The sequence below is a fragment of the Oncorhynchus keta genome, unplaced genomic scaffold (assembly GCF_023373465.1).
Source record: "Oncorhynchus keta strain PuntledgeMale-10-30-2019 unplaced genomic scaffold, Oket_V2 Un_scaffold_2042_pilon_pilon, whole genome shotgun sequence".
Lineage (NCBI taxonomy): Eukaryota > Metazoa > Chordata > Actinopteri > Salmoniformes > Salmonidae > Oncorhynchus > Oncorhynchus keta.
This window is the reverse complement of record NW_026290857.1, coordinates 315,001-324,754: the sequence shown is the minus strand read 5'-3', so window position 1 is coordinate 324,754 and position 9,754 is coordinate 315,001. Positions and strand designations below refer to the sequence as shown.

Below are 9,754 nucleotides of genomic sequence, written 5' to 3'. Positions count from 1 at the left end.
GGTTGGGTATTAATCCTACAGAGTCTAGTGAAAGGTTGGGTATTTGAAGTACAATAACACCATATAAAGGGGAACCCCAGGTGAGATCATAGTCTTATTTCAGCAAATATACATTTCAAAGGGGATGCAGAGTACTACTCCTGTCTAATGCTGTCATTAATGTAAACAGGAAGTTAGTTAGTTAGTTACTTCCTTGTTCCATGGAACAGTGGTGCAGTATATGAGGTGACAGGCACAGCACCAACCTATGAAAACCATTTGAATTTGAGGCCCTGATCAAATTCAATTAGATTTATGAATAAAGTAACTCAAGACAGTTGTACAAACAAAACATCTAAACCAAAAAGACATTGGAAGATGGCACTCTATCCCCTTTAAAAAGAGAAACGTTGTGAAATTAAACAATTTAGTGCGGCATTGATATGCAGGTGTGAGATCTATGGATCTACGTCCAGACTAACCAAGCTATGCCGTACTACGCAACACCTACGTAGTAACCAAATTGCATTTAATCCCTCTGTATCCACACAATTCATCCACTCCCTACACAGAGCAAATTCAAAGTCAACAGGAAAAACAAGTCTTGGCTAGATGAGATTAAAAGGTCAGAAACCTTACAGTAGTGTGTTACCAGGACAACAACCTCTCTCTCAATGTCAGAAAGTCAAAGGAGCTCATTGTGGACTACAGGAAACGGAGTTACGAGCACGCCCCCATTAACATCAACAGGGCTGTGGACTACAGGAAACGGAGTTACGAGCACGCCCCCATTAACATCAACAGGGCTGTGGACTACAGGAAACGGAGTTACGAGCACGCCCCCATTAACATCAACAGGGCTGTAGTGGAGCGAGTCGAGAGCTTCAAGGTCCTCAGTGTCCACATCACTAAGGACTTATCATGGTCCAAACACACTCACAGTCGTGAAGAGGGCACATCACTAAGGACTTATCATGGTCCAAACACACTCACACAGTCGTGAAGAGGGCACGACGACGCCTCTTCCCCCTCAGGAGGCTGAAAAGATTTGGCATTGGCCCTAAGATCCTCAAATAGTTCTACAGTTGCACCATCGAGATCATCTTGACTGGCTGCCTCACCACTTGGTATGGCAACTGCTTGGCATTCGACCGCAAGGTGCTACATGGGGTAGGCCCCAGAAAATTGTTAAAGACTCCAGCCACCCAAGCCACAGACTGTTCTCTCTGCTACCGCATGGCAAGTGGTACCAACACACCAAGACTGGAACCAACAGGATCCTGAACAGCTTCTACCCCCGAGCCATAAGACTTTTAAACAAGACCACTAAATAGCTAATCAAATGGCCACCCGGACTACCTGTATTGACCCATTTTTAGGTCCCTCTCTTGTACTGACTCCATGCACACACACTGGACTTTACCAACACACACACACATACTTACACTGACACCCCAACACACACACTGGACTTTACCAACACACACACACATACTTACACTGACACCCCAACACACACACTGGACTTTACCAACACACACACACATACTGACACTGACACCCCAACACACACACTGGACTTTACCAACACACACACACATACTTACACTGACACCCCAACACACACACTGGACTTTACCAACACACACACACATACTGACACTGACACCCCAACACACACACACACTGGACTTTACCAACACACACACACATACTGACACTGACACCCCAACCCACACACACACACACACACACACACACACTGGACTTTACCCACACACACACACACACACACTGGACTTTACCAACACACACACACATACTGACACTGACACCCCAACACACACACACACCCCAACACACACACACACACACACACACTGGACTTTACCAACACACTCACACACACTTACACCCCAACACACACACACACACATACTGACACTGACACCCCAACACACACACTGGACTTTACCAACACACACACACATACTTACACTGACACCCAACACACACACTGGACTTTACCAACACACACACACATACTGACACTGACACCCCAACACACACACACTGGACTTTACCAACACACACACACATACTGACACTGACACCCCAACCCACACACACACACACACACACACACACTGGACTTTACCAACACACACACACACACACTGGACTTTACCAACACACACACATACTGACACTGACACCCCAACACACACACACACCCCAACACACACACACACACTCTGGACTTTACCAACACACTCACACACACTTACACCCCAACACACACACACACACACACACTGGACTTTACCAACACACTCACACATACTTACACTGACACCCCAACACACTCACACTGACACCCCAACACACACACACACACACACACACACACACACACACACACACACACACACACACACACACACACACACACACACACACACACACACACCACCAAACAGCTTATGCTGGGATGTTCTTAGGCTTTAGGAGGTGGGCTGGTCCCACTCATATCATATCGTTGGTAGACAACAGGGGTAGACTAACAATGAAATGCTTACTTTATTTTTATTTTTTTATTTTACCTTTATTTAACTAGGCAAGTCAGTTAGGAACAAATTCTTATTTTCAATGACAGCCTAGGAACAGTGTGTTTGTTACCTGTCTCGTTCAGGGGCAGAACGACAGATTTGTACTCTTTTCCAACAATGCAGAGTTAAAGATAAAATAAAATATTGTGACAGTGAATAACAAATAAAAATAACAAGTACAAATAACATGGCTATCTATATACAGGAAGTAGAAAATAACATGGCTATCTATATACAGGAAGTAGAAAATAACATGGCTATCTATATACAGGAAGTAGAAAATAACATGGCTATCTATATACAGGAAGTAGAAAATAACATGGCTATCTATATACAGGAAGTAGAAAATAACATGGCTATCTATATACAGGAAGTAGAAAATAACATGGCTATCTATATACAGGAAGTAGAAAATAACATGGCTATCTATATACAGGAAGTAGAAAATAACATGGCTATCTATATACAGGGAGTAGAAAATAACATGGCTATATATATACAGGGAGTAGAAAATAACATGGCTAAATACAGGGAGTATCAGTACTGTGTGTGAATGTGTGTGTGTGGCGTCAGTATGCATGTGTGTGCATGTTATGTGTGTTTGGGATATGAGGAAAGGGAGGGTAAAGTGGATATCTAATCAGTTGCACAGCTGAATTCATTCAACCGAAATGTGTCTTCCACATTTAATCCAACCCCTTTGAATCAGTAGTGTGTGTGTGTGTGTGTGTGTGTGTGTGTGTGTGTGTGTGTGTGTGTGTGTGTGTGTGTGTGTGTGTGTGTGTGTGTGTGTGTGTGTGTGTGTGTGTGTGTGTGTGTGTGTGTGTGTGTGTGTGTGTGCGTGCATGCGTGCGTACGTGTGTTTGCGTGCGTGCGTGCGTGCGTGTGTGCATGTGTGTTTGTCTGCGTCTGTCTGTCTGTCTGTGGTGGTTTTCACCCTTAGGGGAGAGTGTGAGCAGGAATTCCTGTGAAGTGGAGGAAAGTCATCTTTTAATTTGCCCTGAGTGGGCGGTAATAACCCTCTGATCCATAACTCCTGCAGTATTACAGACATGACAGCCGTACAGCCACCCACCTTACCGGGACCCACGTCACTACCTCTGACTGAACCAACTGCTCATAACTCCTGTCTCAATGGTTCCGTTCCAAATGGCACCCTATTCCCTATATAGTGCACTACTTTAGACCAGAGCCCCATTCCCTATATAGTGCACTACTTTTAACCAGAGCCCTATTCCCTATAGAGTGCACTACTTTAGACCAGAGCCACATTCCCTATATAGTGCACTACTTTAGACCAGAGCCGCATTCTCTATATAGTGCACTACTTTAGACCAGAGCCCTATTCCCTATATAGTGCACTACTTTTGACCGGGGCCCTATTCCCTATATAGTGCACTACTTTAGACCAGAGCCACATTCCCTATATAGTGCACTACTTTAGACCGGGGCCCTATTCCCTATATAGTACACTACTTTAGACCAGAGCCACATTCCCTATATAGTGCACTACTTTTGACCGGGTCCCCATTCCCTATATAGTGCACTACTTTTGACCGGGTCCCCATTCCCTATATAGTGCACTACTTTAGACCGGGGCCCTATTCCCTATATAGAACACTACTTTAGACCAGAGCCACATTCCCTATATAGTGCACTACTTTTGACCGGGTCCCCATTCCCTATATAGTGCACTACTTTTGACCGGGGCCCTGGTATGAAGGCTCTTTGCCCCGTCGCACCCCTCAACATGACATGCTAATTGAAGTGATGTAATATTATGCCATGGAGAGAGAGAGAGAGAGAGAGAGAGGAGGCTGCCCGCTGGGAGCTAGGCTGACTATAATAGAAGGCATTGAGAATAAGACACAGCCAAAGCTCCCCGGAGGGCATAAAGCTGCAATCAGCAGTTGAAACTAGAACAAAGAGTACTCCCCGCCACGGTTTTGCTAAAAATCTGAAGGATGGAGTTGGAGAAATTGAACCACTCTCAAATTCATAGACAGAGCTATGGATGCAAGGACTGACCATCCATCATATTCTGATGGGGTACGACAGTTGAACTAAGCTCATGAGGCATTTATAAGTTATATTCTTCAATAATCAATGGGTGCATATCATTCATTTATCTGTTCAAAAATGGAAGTAACAACTGCAGATTTCCCATTTAAGACTGTTATAGCCTCCCCAGCATGCAGCCCAGTCAGGCTGTTATAGCCTCCCCAGCATGCAGCCCAGTCAGGCTGTTATAGCCTCCCCAGCATGCAGCCCAGTCAGGCTGTTATAGCCTCCCCAGCATGCAGCCCAGTCAGGCTGTTATAGCCTCCCCAGCATGCAGCCCAGTCAGGCTGTTATAGCCTCCCCAGCATGCAGCCCAGTCAGGCTGTTATAGCCTCCCCAGCATGCAGCCCAGCCAGGCTGTTATAGCCTCCCCAGCATGCAGCCCAGTCAGGCTGTTATAGCCTCCCCAGCATGCAGCCCAGTCAGGCTGTTATAGCCTCCCCAGCATGCAGCCCAGTCAGGCTGTTATAGCCTCCCCAGCATGCAGCCCAGCAGGCTGTTATAGCCTCCCCAGCATGCAGCCCAGTCAGGCTGTTATAGCCTCCCCAGCATGCAGCCCAGCCAGGCTGTTATAGCCTCCCCAGCATGCAGCCCAGTCAGGCTGTTATAGCCTCCCCAGCATGCAGCCCAGTCAGGCTGTTATAGCCTCCCCAGCATGCAGCCCAGTCAGGCTGTTATAGCCTCCCCAGCATGCAGCCCAGTCAGGCTGTTATAGCCTCCCCAGCATGCAGCCCAGCCAGGCTGTTATAGCCTCCCCAGCATGCAGCCCAGCCAGGCTGTTATAGCCTCCCCAGCATGCAGCCCAGTCAGGCTGTTATAACCTCCCAGCATGCAGCCCAGTCAGGCTGTTATAACCTCCCAGCATGCAGCCCAGTCAGGCTGTTATAACCTCTCCCCAGTCAGCATGCAGCCCAGTCAGGCTGTTATAGCCTCCCAGCATGCAGCCCAGTCAGGCTGTTATAGCCTCCCCAGCATGCAGCCCAGCCAGGCTGTTATAGCCTCCCAGCATGCAGCCCAGCCAGGCTGTTATAGCCTCCCAGCATGCAGCCCAGCAGGCTGTTAGGCATGCAGCCCAGTTGTTATAGCCTCCCCAGCATGCAGCCCAGTCAGGCTGTTATAGCCTCCCCAGCATGCAGCCCAGCCAGGCTGTTATAACCTCCCCAGCATGCAGCCCAGCCAGGCTGTTATAACCTCTTCAATATGCAGCCCAGCAAGGCTGTTATAACCTCCCCAGCATGCAGCCCAGCCAGGCTGTTATAACCTCTTCAATATGCAGCCCAGCGAGGCTGTTAGCATGCAGCCCAGCCAGGCTGTTATAACCTCCCCAGCATGCAGCCCAGCGAGGCTGTTATAACCTCTTCAATATGCAGCCCAGCCAGGCTGTTATAGCCTCCCCAGCATGCAGCCCAGCAAGGCTGTTATAACCTCTTCAATATGCAGCCCAGCGAGGCTGTTATAACCTCTTCAATATGCAGCCCAGCCAGGCTGTTATAACCTCTTCAATATATACAGCCCAGCGAGGCTGTTATAACCTCTTCAATATATACAGCCCAGCCAGGCTGTTATAACCTCTTCAATATATACAGCCCAGTCAGGCTGTTATAACCTCTTCAATATATACAGCTCAGTCAGGATGTTATAACCTCTTCAATATATACAGCCCAGTCAGGCTGGCTGGGCTGTACACTGTGGAGGTAACAGACTGGCTGGGCTGCTATAACCTGCCTAATATGCAGCCCAGCCAGTCTGTTACCTCCCCAGCATGCAGCCCAGCCAGGGGAATAACCACAGCACTGTTGTCCCAGCCAGGGGAATAACCACAACACTGTTGTCCCAGCCAGGGGGAATAACCACAACACTGTTGTCCCAGCCAGGGGAATAACCACAGCACTGTTGTCCCAGCCAGGGGAATAACCACAGCACTGTTGTCCCAGCCAGGGGAATAACCACAACACTGTTGTCCCAGCCAGGGGAATAACCACAGCACTGTTGTCCCAGCCAGGGGAATAACCACAACACTGTTGTCCCAGCCAGGGGAATAACCACAACACTGTTGTCCCAGCCAGGGGAATAACCACAACACTGTTGTCCCAGCCAGGGGAATAACCACAACACTGTTGTCCCAGCCAGGGGAATAACCACAGCACTGTTGTCCCAGCCAGGGGAATAACCACAACACTGTTGTCCCAGCCAGGGGAATAACCACAGCACTGTTGTCCCAGCCAGGGGAATAACCACAGCACTGTTGTCCCAGCCAGGGGAATAACCACAGCACTGTTGTCCCAGCCAGGGGAATAACCACAGCACTGTTGTCCCAGCCAGGGGAATAACCACAGCACTGTTGTCCCAGCCAGGGGAATAATCACAGCACTGTTGTCCCAGCCAGGGGAATAACCACAACACTGTTGTCCCAGCCAGGGGAATAACCACAGCACTGTTGTCCCAGCCAGGGGAATAATCACAGCACTGTTGTCCCAGCCAGGGGAATAACCACAGCACTGTTGTCCCAGCCAGGGGAATAACCACAGCACTGTTGTCCCAGCCAGGGGAATAACCACAGCACTGTTGTCCCAGCCAGGGGAATAACCACAGCACTGTTGTCCCAGCCAGGGGAATAATCACAGCACTGTTGTCCCAGCCAGGGGAATAACCACAACACTGTTGTCCCAGCCAGGGGAATAACCACAGCACTGTTGTCCCAGCCAGGGGAATAATCACAGCACTGTTGTCCCAGCCAGGGGAATAACCACAGCACTGTTGTCCCAGCCAGGGGAATAACCACAACACTGTTGTCCCAGCCAGGGGAATAACCACAGCACTGTTGTCCCAGCCAGGGGAATAATCACAGCACTGTTGTCCCAGCCAGGGGAATAACCACAGCACTGTTGTCCCAGCCAGGGGAATAACCACAGCACTGTTGTCCCAGCCAGGGGAATAACCACAGCACTGTTGTCCCAGCCAGGGGAATAACCACAGCACTGTTGTCCCAGCCAGGGGAATAACCACAGCACTGTTGTCCCAGCCAGGGGAATAACCACAGCACTGTTGTCCCAGCCAGGGGAATAACCACAACACTGCTGTCTCAGCACCAGATATGACAGAAACAACAACAACTAAAATCTGCAACTTCATGACATCAACATGTCTTTACAAAGGCCTTTGAATGTTTACTTAATGACTGCAGATCACAGTGAGTTTAGTTCTGCTGGTGTGTGGTAGAGAGAGCACTTCATCTACAGGCAGAGGGACAGGTATGACACAACACTGTCCTTCTGCCAACCTGGACCTGCCAGACAGACTGACACCACACCCCAGTCTGTGTCCTTGTCTAAATGAAGTATGGGCAAACCTTCCCCTTCAGTCACCAACTCTTAGGCCAGGCTTTACCAAATCTCTACACGTTTCTAGGAGTGGAAAAACATGACTTGCAAACATACAAAATAAATGCTAGAAAACAACCTCGAGATTTTGGATACAAATCTTAATTTTGATCATTAAATCTTTCATTTCAATAAATTGCATTTTATGGAGCGCCAGTCCCCAAAATGGTGTCTGAATCATGAAGGAGTTAATTGATTTGTCCTCTTGGGGCAGCATTAGAGGAACTTCTAATCACAACTGATCCCAACTGTAGACCATCTATGGACCATCTAATATCCAAACTTCTCAACCTGTGTTAAAGAGTCATGTATTTTATTTATAATAGACTATTATCAAATTATTATTATTATTAGCATTATTTTCAGTATCCAAATCATTATAATCATTAGCCACATTCTTATAATTATTATTACTTTTGTATCATTTTATCCAAGAAAGCACATAGGAAAACATTTAAAAGTACAAGTTTTTCGTTTCTTACCTGCATGTTGTTCAGTTTGTGATCCGAGGACCTGTACATCTCACATTCCCCCATCGCTCTTCGGAGGAAAGCGTTCACAACAAAACTGTCTCCTACAGATCGGAGGGGAATTATAATGAATATCAATGATATTAACTTGTGTCTAGATAATAAGATAATGTAAGGTTTAAAAGCAGGTTTAATGCGTTATTTCTAAAGGATGATAGAGGGTTATCCTCACCTTCGGGGTTCTCTCTACGTTTGCCCGCTTTAGATCACAGCACAATATGGACATTCAAATGAGAAATTCGTTACAATGTGAACAAAATATTCATCAATGATCAATCAGTATGGAATACTCATATAAAGATGTTTATAAGAGATATATCTTACCATGTTTGGACTGAAGTTTCCCCATTTCTACGTCCCGTTTTCCTTGATTAATGAACAGCTCTTTACCAATCCGTCATGGATAACCCAGTCTGCTGGTCAACATTGTCACATTGTGTCCGCGTTTTTGCAAGAAAATAGTATAATTTAACTTTCTCCAAGCGCATTCAAAATAACCAATATACACACATGTTTTATTTTGCTGTACAGAAACAACGCTCTTTCTCTCAAAACAAATCCCGAGAGAGGGGAGACGATAGTCGACTTGCACTTCAGCGTCAGACAAGCCAACTGACTGACTGAATGGAAGAATGTGTGTCCGTCTGGCGGTAGCGTAGCGCAGAGCAGGAGGCGCTCAACTCAATCTAAGTAGTAGGCATGACTGTAGGTACACACTCAAAAGTGTCTGCTAAATACCGTCCCCTGTTGGACTGATTTCAGGAACTTTTTCTGGTGACTTTGTTCCAGTATAACAACAAAAAACAAAAAAAACAAAAAATAAAATGTACACCTGTTTGGCAGATGTTATTACGGGTGTAGCGAAATGCTTGTGTTTCTAGCTCTAACGGTGCAGTAATATCTAAGAGTAATATCTAACCATTTCACAACAATACACACAAATCTAAAGTAAATGGACGGACTTAAGAATATATGAATATTGGGCGAGCAATGTCAGAGCGACATAGACTAAGATACAGTAGAATAGGCGTAATGCTGGCAGTGCTGGTGAGTTACCGCTGCTCTGATATCCACTAGTTCTTCCAGGCTGTGTGTAATAACACCAAACAAATTCTGGCCTAATAATGTAAGAAATAACACACAAAAAACGAAATAATGCAAAAGACAGTATATTTAGATATTAGGTCATGTTTGT

The 9,754-nt window shown here is 46.6% G+C and overlaps 1 long non-coding RNA gene across 1 annotated transcript; it reads right to left on the bottom strand.

Annotated features, from left to right (window-relative positions):
• Positions 1 to 8,486: 8,486 nt before the first annotated feature.
• On the bottom strand, positions 8,487 to 9,210 carry LOC127928058 (uncharacterized). Its single transcript, XR_008130165.1, has 3 exons — positions 8,884 to 9,210; positions 8,732 to 8,758; positions 8,487 to 8,603 (listed from the first exon to the last, which is right to left on the bottom strand). It is a non-coding gene; the product is annotated as an uncharacterized LOC127928058 (long non-coding RNA).
• Positions 9,211 to 9,754: the final 544 nt, after the last annotated feature.